Genomic DNA, 15,991 nt, shown 5'->3' on the forward strand with positions numbered 1-15,991 from the left:
ACAAAATTTGTTGAAAATTTGGTTGCAGTAGGCATCGAACCATCTTTCCATGATAACAAATCAATGATAACACACACACCTTTGCCATGTTCACATGAGACCTCTATGTCTTGTTTTGCACCATTAATGGCCATGTGCACTTTCCATTCATGGACGTTCTTGAGAATACTCCCAATTTTCATGAGAGGCGGCACCACCCTAAGGTCCATATAGGTAGAACTCTTACAATATTTTGTTACCAAAATATACTTGTCTTCACAAGACTGAATTCTATTAAAAAACCTCTTGGTTTTAACCCTCAACTTGGTGACTCACAAGTACTCAACATCTTAGATGGGACTTGTTTTGAGTACAACTAATATTCACTTGATTGACTTGTTGTTACCTATTGAACCTAACACTAGTTAGATAACTAGTGTTAAGATAGGTTACCATCAATCGTGAATCTCTTTAAGGAGTTTAAGTCCCATCCCTCGAGATGATGTAGCCACTAAATCCCTTGTTAGTGGCTTAGTGAAAGGATCCGCAAGGTTTTCACTTGTTCTCACATAGGATATTGAGATGACTCCTCTTTGAATCAATTCTCTTACATATACATGTCTTAGACTAATGTGTCTAGACTTCCCATTATACACTCCGCTGTATGCTCTAGCCAATGTCGCTTGGCTATCACAATGTATAGTGGATACATTCTCTTTGATTAGGGGTATCTCTATCAATAGATCCCTTAACCATTCGCCCTCTTTGCCGGTAGCAGCCAGAGCTATAAACTCTGCTTCCATAGTGGAATGAGATATACAGGTTTGTTTCTTGGAACCCCAAGAAATTACACCCCCACCAAGTGTAAATACCCAACCAGTTGTAGACAAGTTGTCCCCAAGATTGGATATCCAGCTTGCATCTGTATATCCTTCTAAGATTGAAGGAAATTTGGAGTAGTGAAGGCTTAGTCCTTTTGTTTTCTTGAGATAACCTAGGACTCTTCCAATAGCCTTCCAGTGATCCACACTTGGAATTACTTGTAAACCTACTAAGTTTACTTACCACAAATGCTATATCAGGCTAGTACATTGGGCAGCGTACATAAGACTCCCTATAGCACTAGCGTACTCCAATTGAGCCACAACTCTTCCTTCATTCTTCTTTAGTTTTACACTATGATCGAATGGAGTATTGGCATCTTTAACCTTGAGATGGTTAAATTTGTTCAATACTTTCTCAACATAGTGGGCTTGCCCTAACGCAAAACCCCCACTATGTTTCTTCACTTTGATACGAAGTACGGTGTCAACTTCTCCAAGATCTTTCATCTTGAAGGTTGATGATAGAAAGCTCTTCGTTTCTTCTATCCCTTTCATGCTATCACCTAGAATAAGCATGTCATCCACATATAAGCAAACAATGATCACATATCCCTTACAAGTTTTGGAATACAAACATTTGTCTCCATTGTTATGCCTAAACCCATTAGACATGATGGCTTCATCGAATTTCTCATGCCATTGCTTAGGAGCTTGTTTCAATCCATATAAAGATTTTACAAAGTCTACATACTTTATGTCTATATTTTGGTAGGACAAACCCTTTGGGTTGTTCCATATAGACCTCCTCATTGAGGTCGCCATTAAGGAATGCCATTTTGACATCCATTTGATGAACATACAAGTTGTGTATAGAAGCCAAAGCGAACAAAATTCTTATAGAAGTTGTTCTTGCAACAGGCGCATAGGTATCAAAATAATCGATACCCTCTTTTTGCCTAAAGCCTTTAGCTACTAATCTAGCTTTAAAGGTTTGGATAGTGCCGTCAGTGTGGTATTTCCTCCTAAATATCCACTTACACCCAATTGGCTTAGACCCCGATGGGAAGTCGACCAATTCCCAAGTGTTGTTGGAAAGAATGGAATCTATCTCATCATTGATGGCTTCTTTCCAAAATGCACTATCTCTTGATTGCATGGCTTCTCTATAAGTCTTAGGATCATCCTCAACGAGGAGTACAATAGGAATTTTCTTAATGATTTCCTCTCTATTTCCTTCTACCATGTAGAAAGAAATTCGTTGAGAATCTATCTCATCCACTGCTAGACTTTTCTCCTTTCTAAGCCTTTGACTTCTTCTAAGTTCAATGGGTTGCTTTACATTCCTTTGAGAATTCTCCTCTTGAGAATCATTTTTGGATGTAGAAGCTTGAGAATTGTTCTCATATAACAAATTCTCCTTTAGAGATGTTGAAGCTTGAGAATTGTTGTCACATAACATGTTCTCAAAAAATTCAACTTCTCTAGATACAATCACAATATTAGACTCTAAGTCTAATAGCCTATAAGCTTTACTATTGTTGGCGTAACCAACAAGAGCACACTTTATGGCTATGAATCTAACTTTGTTCTATTAGGTTCATTTTTCTTGCAATATGTAAGACACCCCCACACTTTGATGGACCCTACGTTGGGTTTTCTTCCTTTTCATAACTCATATGGAGATATCTTATTTTTCTTCATCGGTATTCGATTAAGAATGTGACAAGCGGTTAACAACGCTTCACCCCATAAGTTGAAGTTCAACTTAGAAAACACAAACATAGAATTTATCATCTCTAGATAAGTCCTATTTTTTTCCTTTCGGCAACACCATTGTGTTGTGGTGTATAAGGTGTGGTGCACTCATGAATTATACAATTTTCTTCACAAAATGTATTGAATTCATTAGAGAAGTACTCTCCTCCTCTATCACTTCTTAGCACCTTAATCTTTTTATTAAGCTGATTTTCAACTTCTAATTTATATATTTTAAAAGCATCAAAAGTTTCATCTTTATGCTTTGAAAAAAACACATAGGTATATCCACTTAAATCATCTATAAAAGTAAGAAAATACCTTTTACCACCTCTAGTTGAAATACCATTTAATTCACAAAGAACACTATGGATTAAATCTAGTAAATTAGATGATCTTTCTACACTAGGAAATGGTTTCTTAATCATTTTTGCCTTAACACATGTTTCACATTTACCATAGTCTTTAATATTGCATGCAATCATACCACATTTTACTACTCTTTTCATAGTTGAAAAACTTATATGAGATAGTCTAAGATGCCATAAAAATAAAGAACCATACTCAACTATATATGCGGAATTTGCATTTTTATTGATAACATTGAAAGTTACATCATTGGTGCACAACTTAACCATACCCTCACAAGAGTACCCATTTCCCAAAAATACATTAGATTTGGTAAGAATAAGTTTATCAAACTCAAAAATGGCTTTAATGTCGGGCTTGCCAAGAAAATCACCACTTACCAAGTTTCTACTCATTTCGGGAACATAAAGTAGATTCACTAATGTTACTTTCTTGCTGGAGGTGAAAAAGACTTCAATGGTACATTTGCCAAGTACCTTGGATTTGCCCTCATTGCCCATTAATATCATGGTTGCCCTTTGACTCTTCAAAGGTCTTGAACAATGATTTGTCATAGGTGACATGGAAAGTGGCACATGTATTATACCACCACCCTTTCACCTTGCCTTGGACCACATTCACCTCACTAAGGGTAGCAACTATGTTTTCATCTTGAGTTGCGTTTACCTTAGGTCCTTGTTGGTCTTTTCTATGCCTACACTCTCTAGCATAGTGACCCTTTTTCCCACACACAAAGCAAGGACCTTTCTCGCCCTTAAACTTGTTTGGGTTGGTTCTTGGACCCAAGGATGTCTCGTTACCCTTCTTGCCTTTCCCTTTGTTTTTGGGATGTTTTGGTTGTGACACCACATTTGCTTTGGAAGTCTCTCCATTAGACCCCTCCACAAGTTTATCTCTACATATCAATTCCTCCTTGATTCAAATATGCTTTTGGATTTCCTCCAAAGAATAATCCTCATTTTTATGAAAGATTCTTTTCCTATAGCTCTTCCAAGTTGGTGGTAATTTAGCCACTATAGCACCAACTTGAAAGGCCTCGGGAAGCTCAATCTTCAAAACTTTCAATTTGTTAACAATTATTTGTAATTCATGTATTTGAGGAAGAATAGGTTTATCACAAAAAAACTTGAAATCAAAATATCGAGATATAAAAAACTTTTTGGTACCTTCCTCTTTCGCCTTGAATTTTGTCTCAAGTTTATCTCATATCTCCTTTGCCGATTTGGTCTCGGTGAGAGGTTATAGAGTCTATCAGAAAGGGCGTTGAGGATATGACCCCTACAAAAGAGATTTTCCTCCTCCCTCTTCCTTCTTTTCTCCACCTCCTCGGGAGTGTCCTTGTCAGATGGCGTTGGGAGAGGTTCTAGAGTGGACTCTAGAATGTAGGCGATCTTGAGAGTGGTCAAAAGGAATCTCACCTTGTCTTGCCATCTCGTGAAATTGGACCCATCAAACCTATCCAACCTCACTAGGTCTTGATTCATAATCTTGATAGTCTCACCTTCCATTAAAACAAACAAAGGGTAAGCTTTTGAATGTTAGGAAAATATAATTTGCCTCAATGGAAATTGGTAAGAAAATTACAACTCCAGACAAAATATTACAAATAAATAATTATTGGTTAAATAGTGTTACAACTCTATGACAGAAAATATAAATAAACAATAGAATAATTAGAAGAAGAGAATGAAGAAATACAATTCTAAGCAAAAGGATACAAATAAAGTAAAAGTGTTTGAAACAAAAGAAATAAAAGGATTACAACTCTAAACAAAAATACAAGTAAATAGAACAAGAATAATGAGAAGAAAAGCAATAGAAGAAAAAGTAAGAACAAGGACAAAAACCAAGAAACTCTCACTCACACAACCAAAGTGAAGAGTGTTGGGGATCACCAACTTGAACAAGGTTTGAAACCTTTGTTCCAAAGCTTATTTCCCCCTAACTCAAGCACTAAGGGATCTCTCACAGATTTTGGAAATGCTTTATGAAATAATCAAGTCTCTAGGTATTTTCTAGCCAAGTACTCTAATGGATAGAAAAATTATGTCTTACAAGTGAGCAATAGGCTCCTATTTATAGAGTTTAGATACACCCTTTGAATTTCAAATTTCACCAACCCCCATGGTTGTTACCAATGATTAATTGGATGTTTATGGAATTAAAAATGAATTTTGAAAGTTATTTGGGTTTATGGAATTAAAAAGCTTACCTTCTGGACTCCTATGAACTGTCTTCAGAAGGCGGATGATAACTTGTGCCATGACTAAATGGACCCTGGTCGGAGCTTTTTAAACCATTCACCCGCTGGCCCCGTTAGGGTAAGTGGGAGCACATGACACTTAGCATCATCGGAGACACGATGCACCGACATTAACTTGTTGAACTTAGACAGGTGGTCTATGGGATCCCAACCACCATCATAGGATGGTATAGATGTAATTTTGAAGCCTATAGGTAGTGGGGCCTCAACAAGATGAGGGGCACATGGCTCCACTTCTTCATCCTCCAAGTCAGACTCATGGCCTTGCCGCCTGGCCATCCTGAGCATTATCCGCTTCAGACCTTCAACCTTTGCACGGAGCAGGTTGCTCTCTGAGCCAGTTTATCTCTTCTCTGAGCATTGAAATTATCTCGGAGATCTGATGGACTTCTCCCAACAGGCTCGCGTCTTCCTGCCTTATTGCACCTCCGGGCATTGAGGTTGTCTCACAGGTCGGCCTATCCTCAAAAGGCACCATTGTCCGCTGGGCAAGCCACTTTGGTCTCTCCATCGAACTCGACATTTTCATTTACTGAGATACTGATGCCACGTTCTCGGTTTTGTGGGGCATTCCTCGGGCAGATCCCTGGACCGTTATTCCTACGGGGTTGGTTAGGTCCCGAGGGGACACCAGCTCCATGCCTCACGCGATCTGTATGGGCACGTCAGGGTGGAACGCCCCAAGCCCCACGGGCGCTGATTGCCTGGCGATGTCCTCGGGCCCCTGTGTCATTATCTTTGCCAGCCTGCTGAGGAACCTAGTGGCCTTCGGGTTCTTGAGGAGCCCTCTTCTGCTTTGGAGTAGGATTATCGTCAGCCTTTCCCTTACCATGGTCCTGTGGTTGCATCGAGGCTTCAACTCCTGTCGGGTGCCCGACGGGCACCTCAGCTGGCGGATCTTGCGCCTCTGTGGCTAGGTGCTCAGGAGGCACCCCAACCGCATTGATAGGTGGCACTCCAGCAGGGTGCGCAAGTGGCATGCCAGTTGGATCTCTAGCTGGTACTTTGTCATTGGGGTCCACTCGCAACCTCTGGGCTGCAAGAGTGGCCTTCATGGCAAGTACCATCTCTTGAAAGGCGATGATGTTACCTTCTTGAGCATTGATCTTTTGTTGCTGGGTGGCCACCTTCTCACAGAGAACCACCACCTTCGGTCTCTCTTCTGCATCCATGGGCTGAGGCTATTCTTCCTCATAATACCCCTGGTCGATACCATTATCCTCATCATCAAATTCGGCGTATTTGTCGTAGTCCTTCATCATCTCAGGCACGTCCAGAGGTGGCTGCCTACTGGGTTCTCCTCCTTCAACTCTAGTACGAGGGAGCACGTCATCTGTAACATTTATTCGTGTAGTTACCATGACTGTGAGTGTTTCAAATTCTTTCTTCAAGCTCTCAATGAAAGCACCAATATGTTGACTGCCTTTTTCGCAATCAACTCTAAAAAGAGAGATTAAAGAAACAAATGAATTGAACATAATGAGTTTTACGTGGTTCAGGTTATAAAAGAACCCTAGTCCACGAGTCTTTGGTATTAAGAGGATTGGAAGCTTGTGAGGGTAAGCTCCAATGGAGTATTCTCAGGCAGCATTTAGATTGCTTTGAGTACAAGGTATTTTTTCTCTAAAAATCTGAACCCTTTACAATGAGACTCCCAACCGTTTTTATAGAGGCTGGGGTCATTAATACTAATCATAAGTAATTAATACACATTCTTCCCATTATCAGGGGATTACTACCAATTCAATGCATTGGGCTACATTGAATAGAGACGATGGCCCAAACGAGATTTACGGGGTCCACTACTGAAAAGCACCTACTTTATAGGGAACATGCCCCAGATACTGTCAGGGCGTGCTGTAAGTACCTCCATGTCAGGCAGCGTAGGGGGTGTATGAATTGTCGAGTCGTACACTCAACAACACTGTTGGCGGATTGCCCATAAAGGTTGTCACACGATCCTCTGGCTCTAAAAACCCGCATTTACTGACACGTTGCGCCTTATCTTAGGTCTTAGAACCAGAACCTCGGACCTGGGAGACGAGAGTCCTCGCTTTAAATGCCTGAGCTGGAGAATCTCCATCATCGAGAATGATCATCGGGGAGTAATCTACTAAGGCACCCACAACCCACTGTCAAAGACAAGGTTTCACCAAAGAGAACCCTTGCTTCGTCTAGAGGCCTCAGGCAGTAACATGCCCCGATGATGTCTAGCCAGTCAATGGGGGTTGCAACGTGTCAAAGGTTAAAATACGTACAACAATGTCTAATTTTCTTTTCAACACTGTATTGTTGTGAGGTTGTTGGCGTGTTTCATTTGTTAGAGAATAAATTATATTCAATAGGAATAGAGAAACCAAAATACAAATCTAAGCAAAAAGTTACAATGGACAAAGATGATAGATAAAAAAGTGTTACAACTATATTGCAAAAATACAAGTAAATAGAGATAGAAGATGATAGATATATTGATAATACAACTCAAAGCATAACAATACAAATAAATATATAAGATTGAAGCAAAAAGTAAAAGAGGTAGAAGAACAAAACAATGAGAAGAACAATAGATAAAATCTCACACTCACATAACCAAAGTGTAGAGTAGTGGGGATAACCAACTTGAACAAGGTTCAAGATCTTTGTCCAAAAGCTTATTTCCCCGTATTCTCTAAGCACTAAGGGATCTCTCAAGGAAATATCTCTCTGTAATTATCAAGCCTCTATGGTGTATTTTCCAGCCAAGTGCTTTGTGGATAGAAAATAGTGTGTCTTACAAGTGAGCATTTATAGAGTTTGAGATACTCTTTGAATTTCAAATTCCACCAACACCCATGGTTGTTAAAATGTTTAATTTGATGCTTATGGAATTAAAATGGAGATTTGGGAGTTACTTGGGATGATAGAATTGTTCAAATTGGAAAAAATTAAAAAACAAATTGGCTATCAGCTTCACTGGCCGCGACCACAGGCCATTTTCAGCACAAAATGTCATTTTTCCAAAACGTCCCAAATCCTTTCCCACATAATTTTGTAACCTCCGAACACCTAATGAAAGTTAAAAATATGTCTCCAACAACCATATTTCATAATGGCTTTGTGAAATCCAATCTCAAATGTGTAACATATACAATCTACACATTATTGGGTAATATTTGGGAGTTACAAATTTGTAACTCCAAAATATGTTACATTTGGGCACACACATGTGTCCAATTTTGTGACTCTCAATAATATGTTACAAGGTGTGACAAATCACATTTTGTCACATTATTTAATCTAACATTATATAATATGAAATAATATAACGTCCCCTAGATTAAATAATCACTTTTTGTAACACCTATTTAATCAATCAAACATTATATCAAAATATAATATTCCCCCACTTGATTAAATAATATCTCTCTATAGAAATCTTTGCATTGGTGCATAAAGTAAAATGTCTTTCGACTTGAATTTTACCTTAGTGTAATTATCACAAAGTTTGTTGAAATTTTGGTTGCCGAAGCATTGAACCATTATCCCTTGATAACAAACCAGTGATAACACACACACTTTTGCTATGTTCACTTGAGACCTCAATGTCTCACTTTTGCACTGTTAATGGCCATGTGCACATTCCATTCATAGACTTTTCTTGAGAATGACTCTCAATTCTCATGAGGGGCGGCACCACCCCTAAGTCTATATAGGTAGAACTCTTACAATATTTTGTTACCCTAAAATACTTGTCTTTTCAAGACCGAATTCTATTAAAAAACCTTTCGGTTTTAACCCTCATTTCGGTAACACACTAGCACTCATATCTCAGATGGGAAAAATTTTGAGTACTACTACTATTCACTTGATTGACTTGTTATTACCTATTGAACCTAATACTAGTTTGGTTACTAGTATTAAGATATACTACCATCAACTGTGAATCTCTTTAGAGAGTCTAAGTCCCATCCCTTGAGATGTAGAAATGATTTTGTTTGAGTCATTTCTTTTCTCATGTATGCATACTTAAACACTCTCATTATTTTATTCAAATTTTTGTTGCTAGATATAGTTTGATTAAAATAGTTACCCCTTTAAAATAGTGAGTTTGACCATAGTCAACACCCCCACTATTTTATACTTCAATATCCAAGATAAACATTTTTCTTGAATATTAATTTTAGAAACCTCTTTATTTCTAAAATTCTCCTTTATGTTTTAAATTGATTCCTTATTGAATCAAAATATTACAAACAATAACTTTAGACACCAAGCATGTCTAGATTTATCCATTCTATACACATATAGCCAACGTGATATAGAATGTGGAATTCCAAATCACCTATTTGATAGGATGACCAAATTAATCAATTATTATCAACAAAATAAATTGATTAAATTTGGAGCATCACCCCCACATTTCTCACACAGTGATAATAAAATATTACTTTAAAATAGAAATCTCTTCATTTCTATTAAGTTCTTTATCCTCCAAGATAAATCTAGACTTATAATTCTCAAAGTTCATCATGAGTAGGCCACATGATAAACTCTCAATAGATCAAGATAAAAACCTCAATGTTTATCTTGATTTATATACTTGCTAAAGTAAGACACACTTTTTTGAAAGTAACTTTCACTTAGTATCTTTCTTTTATATATTTCACAAAATAAAATATGTGAACACAAATGTCATGTGAAAATTTCTCAAACAAATAATCCCTAATTTTTACTTTTAGTTGTCTAAATAATCACTTAAACAACTTTTGTATATTTTCTAAGAGTCTCTTTGAGATTCTTTTGAAAACACCACTTTGAGATCTATTGATTTTCTCATCAAAATCAATTTGAAGATGTCAATTTAAACACTTCAAATCAAAGAAAATAAATCCTCATTGATTTATTTAAACACTTTGATTTCTTATGCTTTACTTTAAAAATTATCTTCTCATTGAGATTAATTTAAACATATCACTATCTTTAACCAAAATGAATAAAGTTCTCTTTAGTCTATTCACTATTGGTGTAAAGATTCAAAATTACTTCTCCAATTTTGCAATGTCTCATCATTGAGACATTGAATATTTAAGAATTATTGTCACTAAATAATTCTCAAATATATTTCATTTGACCACACTTTAGACTCTAAGTCTATTGGACAATATGCTATCTCAAAATTTGGAACCACATTGATCCAATTTTTCTTGCAATAGCAAGACACAATCATTAAAAGATGTAACCTATTAAAATCTTTTCTTATCTCATAAAATGAGATGCTCAACCTTTAAATGAGAAAATTTTAAATTCTCAAATAATTCTTTTATTCACAAATCACATATCAACAATAATATAGGATAAAACCTATTAAAATCTCACAAATGTTCGCATGATTAGATTTCAATATATTTTCACATAATTGTCAACACATATGACTTATATCATACTAATATGACTCTTTATTAATATGTAAACATGAATTACAAATATCATACACATATAATTTCACATTTCAATTAATTCAAAAAATCAACATATTTATACATGTCATATAAAACTCATAAAATTGTCATTCTAACAATTTCCCATTATCACAAAATAAGACAATTATATAACATGCTAGTATATTACCTAATAATCTACTAGATTATTTACACAATATGTTAATTAATCACATATAGCAAAAACTCAAGATGTTGAATTATCTTCTAATCTAACCACTATATTTGCAAAAGCAAAAAAGATTAGAAAACAATGAACCTCATTTATAACAAAAAATTCTTCTAATTTCTATCACTATATGAAAGCCATTAGATCTTCTAAGAAAACCAAAGAAGAACATTACCTTATCTTACCATCTTTTCAAAGTTGGATCCTCACAAGATCTCTATGGTTTCTCCTTCCATTGAAAAAGAAATTAAGCTTTTGATTGTTAGAGAATATATTATATTCAATGGGTATAGAGAAACCAAAAATACAACTCTAAGCAAAATGTTACAATGGACAAAGATGATAGATAAAAAAGTGTTACAACTCTATTGCAAAAATACAAGAAAATAAGGATAGAGGTCGATCGATATATTGATAATACAACTCAAAGCATAAAAATACAAATAAATATATAAGATTGAAGAAAAAAGTAAAAGAGGTAGAAGAACAAAATAATGAGAAGAACAATAGATAAAATCTCACTCACACAACCAAAGTGTAGAGTAGTGGGGATCACCAACTTGAACAAGGTTCAAGACCTTTGTCCAAAAGCTTATTTCCCCGTATTCTCTAAGAACTAAGGGATCTCTCAAGGAAATAGCTCTGGAATTATCAAACCTCTATGGTGTATTTTCCAGCCAAGTGCTTTGTGGATAGAAAATAGTGTGTCTTACAAGTAAGCATTAGACTCCTATTTATAGAGTTTGAGATACCCTTTGAATTTCAAATTCCACCAACCCCCATGAATGTTATCAATGTTTAATTGGATGTTTATGGAATTAAAATGAAGATTTGGGAGTTACTTGGGATGTTAGAACCGTTCAAATTGGAAAAAACTGAAAAAACAAATTGGTTGTCAGCCTCACTGGCCGCGACCATTGGCCTCTGTCACCCAGGCCGTGGCCAGGGAAAGTAAGTGGCCGCAGCCACAGGCCCTTTTCAACACAAAATGTCATTTTTCCAAAACATTCCAAAATGTCCCAAATTCTTTCCCACATGATTTTGTAACCTCCAAACACCTAATGAGAGTTAAAAACATGTCTCCAATAGCCATATTTCATAATGGCTTTGTGAAATCCAATCTTAAATGTGTAACAGACAATCGTATATATTATTGGGTAATATTTGAGACTTACAAATTTGTAACAGATTTTTTAACTCCAAAATATGTCTTATTTGGGCACACACATGTGTCTAATTTTGTGACTCAATAATATGTTACAAGGTGTGACAAATCACATTTTGTCACATTATTTAATAATCTAACATTATATTATATGAAATAATATAACAACATTTAAGTTACTTTTTGATATTGGATTGCAGCATGTTGCTTTTTAAAAATGTAAGAATGAATTTTTTAATGTTGTTTTTTGTTTTGTAGTTGCAATGAGTTGCATTGTGTTGTTGTCGTATTGTTTTCTTGTTGTTTGTTTAACGTTATATTTTGTGGGTTGATGTTTAGTGTAAATCATATTTTTGTAATTTTGAAACAATAAAATCATATTTTTTTAAAACTTTAGTTAGTAAAAATGTAAAAAAAAATAAAATTGGATGACCGTAAAAATGTAAAAATAATAATAAAAAGTGGGTATTTATGAAAAATCCTTTTTTTATACATATATATTATAGTATTACATAAATTATATTTTTTAAAAATAAAAGGAATGAAAGCTTATATTTTTAACATAAATTTAGAATATAATATTTTAAGCTTGAAAGATGTATACTATACTTTTAGTTTATAGAATTTGATTATATGAAAATTAAAAAAAAACATAAAAAAATATTGAAAATCGGTTTAAACGTGTTAACCCAACCAAACCGCCAAAATCATTGGGCAGCTTAAACTTTTTTTTTTCTTATTTGGGCGGGTTATAGTTGGATGTTAGCAACCCAATATTTACATTGAGTTACTTAAAACATAGTATAACCCGGACAAATCAACCAATGTATAGTCCTAAGCAAAATCATAAAGCATGAATTTGATAGTATTTGGTAAATTTAATAATTGTGCGAGTCAGAAAAGTTAGCATTAACGTGTTTGATAAGCTATATGATTGAAATATTGTTAAATATAAAAAGACTAAAATTGATATTATATTATATTTATTTTATTAAAATAAATTCACACATACTAAATCTATTATATAAATTTTAATATAAATATTCTATATATTTAAATATATAAATTTAAAATATGTTTTTGATAAGACACTAATAATATGGATCATCAACAAATATATTATATTATATAATATACACATATAATTGTGTATGTATATAATAATTAGTCAGTATAGCTCAGATTCTAATTATAATGATCATCGTATTATAATCCAGTTCATGATATAATCACAAATATATAAAACTTAAGTTATAAAAACTCTCACTTTCTATGCCTTGGAACTATTTTCTCTTTTCTTTTTTCCTCAAGCATTAAATTGTTGTGTGTTTGTTAAATTATAATTTAAAAATATTGTGAGATGCAAAAATAATATTATAGTGTATAATAAACTCTATAACTAAAGTAGTTTGTTGATATAAAATTACTAAATAAAAAAATATAGTAAATATAAATTAGTAAAACATATTTATAAATTTTTATTAATAAAAATTATTTACTAAAATTAGTAAAAATGGACAATTTTGAACTAATTTACAATATACAGGTATTAAGTAAACAACAAGATAGGTTCCAAGGCAAATAGCAGGGTACTCAAATATTATAATCCTTGTATTTATTAATTTAAAATAATAAGGCAATAGTAATCACCTACATTTAAAGAAAAAAAAAGGTAAGGCTTGAGAATAGCATTACAACTATTATGGTTAAAAAATACTAGACAGTCTTGGGAAAAACATATTTGTTTTCTCGCTGGGAGGTTAGTCTCACCTTGAAGGAGTGAGTCAACTTTACGGTGTTTTGGGGAGTTCTTACTGACCTTTTTTTTATGATACATTGGAGGAGATGATAGGTCAATGGAATAGAATGTCGCTTACGAAAGAAGGTATAGTTATTGAAGTTTTAGAAACTCTTGTGGGCAAGGGACTAAAGGAGATTACAACGGAGTTGATTGGGAAATTGTTAATCAATAAGTCTTTCAATCGAAATGCTTTTAAAGATACGATGAAGGAGTTATAAAACTCGACTAAGGTTCTTTCTTGTTAGAAGATTGGGAGGAATTCTTTTATGCTTTTGTTTAAGATAATCGAAGACCAAGAAGGTGTTCTTGATAGGGAACCTTGGAATTTTATTAAGTGTTTACTGGTTTTAAAACTCATTGAAGTTCTAACTGATACAGGAAGAGGAGACTACTCGTTCACTACTTTTTGCATCCAAATCCATAACCCTCCCCTCCATGGACGCACTAGTAAAATTTGAGAACTTATTCAGGATCGTATTAGAGTTTCTTAGGACATTGATACGAATAACGAGGGAGATTATTTTGGATAGTTTATGTGTATAAGGGTGAACTAGATATTTTTAAGCCTTTGCAGAGAGGGTCTAAAATAATAACAATGAGGTGGTGAGGGTGAAATTCAAGTATGAGAGGTTGCTGGAGTTTTGCTTTCTTTTGTGGAAGAGTGGGGCACTTTGTAAAGGGATGTGAGTTACATTTAGGGGTTGAAGATCCATTGTCTTTCAACTATGGAGTGTGGCTATGGGCTAGGAACTCTTTTTGGGGGATGCGAATAAAGTGCGGATATCGACTCCTATCAGGTTTGGTAGTGGGAGAAGTTGTTTAGGGGATCTCTAGGATGGTGGTGGCCGAGATAGGGAAAGATGATGTAGTGTGGATATCTAACGTGTTAAGGGTGATTTGTGTTGGGAGATAGTGAGATTACACCACCACAATAATAAGAATCTATGCACAATTATTTTTGACAGAGTCCAACAAAAGATTGAGATAAATGATGCAAACTCTAGTTTTTAACCAAAACTCTTGGATCTTCTTGAAAGCTTTAAACCCTTGCTAGAACACCATTTGAACTTCTTATTCAATGAGACAAAATCAAGGCTTTTACAGGAAGAGTATCGTTGTCCAAATTCTCTATTGCCTAGCCACTAATGGATGCTTGAGGCTTTTCTAAGAGAAAATGAGAATTGGGATTGAACAAGCCTTAAAAGTCATAAAGACAAGCACTTTCTTTATGAATTTCTTGGAGAAAACTTGTGATCTTGAGAGCTAGAGAGAGAGAGAGAGAGATTTGAGAGAGTGATCAAGTCTATCAAAACTCTATGAGAACCCTTTTATAGTATAGGCATCATCATTTGGTCTAACCAATAATATTAGAGTATTAAAACATATCATTTGGAGCTTGAAACATGTGTCTGTACGGACACGTCAAGTGATGCGTTGCTTGCCTATAGGTGATGCAACACCACTAGGGTGGCAACGCAATGCCACCTGGGCAAGTCAAAGCTCTCAAAATTGACCTTAAACACCTCCAAATGCTCCTAAACTTTTTGGGAATCCTTAGATACCTCATTGTATCACTTTGGACCCAAAAGCACAATTTTTAAATGCCTACAATAGAATCTCAAATTTCACATCTTCACTATGTGAAATCATTAAGTGTTTTACATGTAGCTCGTGTAAGAACACTTGGTCTTTGTATTTTAACCAATCCTAACACATTGGAGGCTGAGATTGGTGGTGAATGTTCAACCAGTTATTCCATGATTAGTGGGGAGTTGAAATCTTTGGAGGAGAGTAATAATAAGGATTTATCTCACCATGTGCTTTAATTTCCCCATTTCTTTTTGTGATTGATGATATGTTGCAACCAAGTAAGGGAAGTCTTCCATGCATACATTCCCCATGCATTAAACTTGATGATTTGATGTAAGTTAAGTGAGGAATGCATGAGATCCACTGCTTGGGGAGAGTGAACTTACACCACCAATCTACAAAAATTCTAGATGAAAAATACAATACAGAGAGGAAGATTTTGTGGTTCTTGGTCACTTGTTTTGTAACCGACCTCATAGCAAGCGAGTAACATTTTATGGATACTACATCACCTATAATGGCTTCAATTTTTTTTTTATGTGAGGTTACCTAAGGCAACGTCACTACCTTTAGAGGCCTTTAACTACTCGTCACTTACT

Source organism: Humulus lupulus, chromosome X, assembly GCF_963169125.1.
Source record: "Humulus lupulus chromosome X, drHumLupu1.1, whole genome shotgun sequence".
NCBI classification, from domain to species: Eukaryota; Viridiplantae; Streptophyta; class Magnoliopsida; order Rosales; family Cannabaceae; genus Humulus; species Humulus lupulus.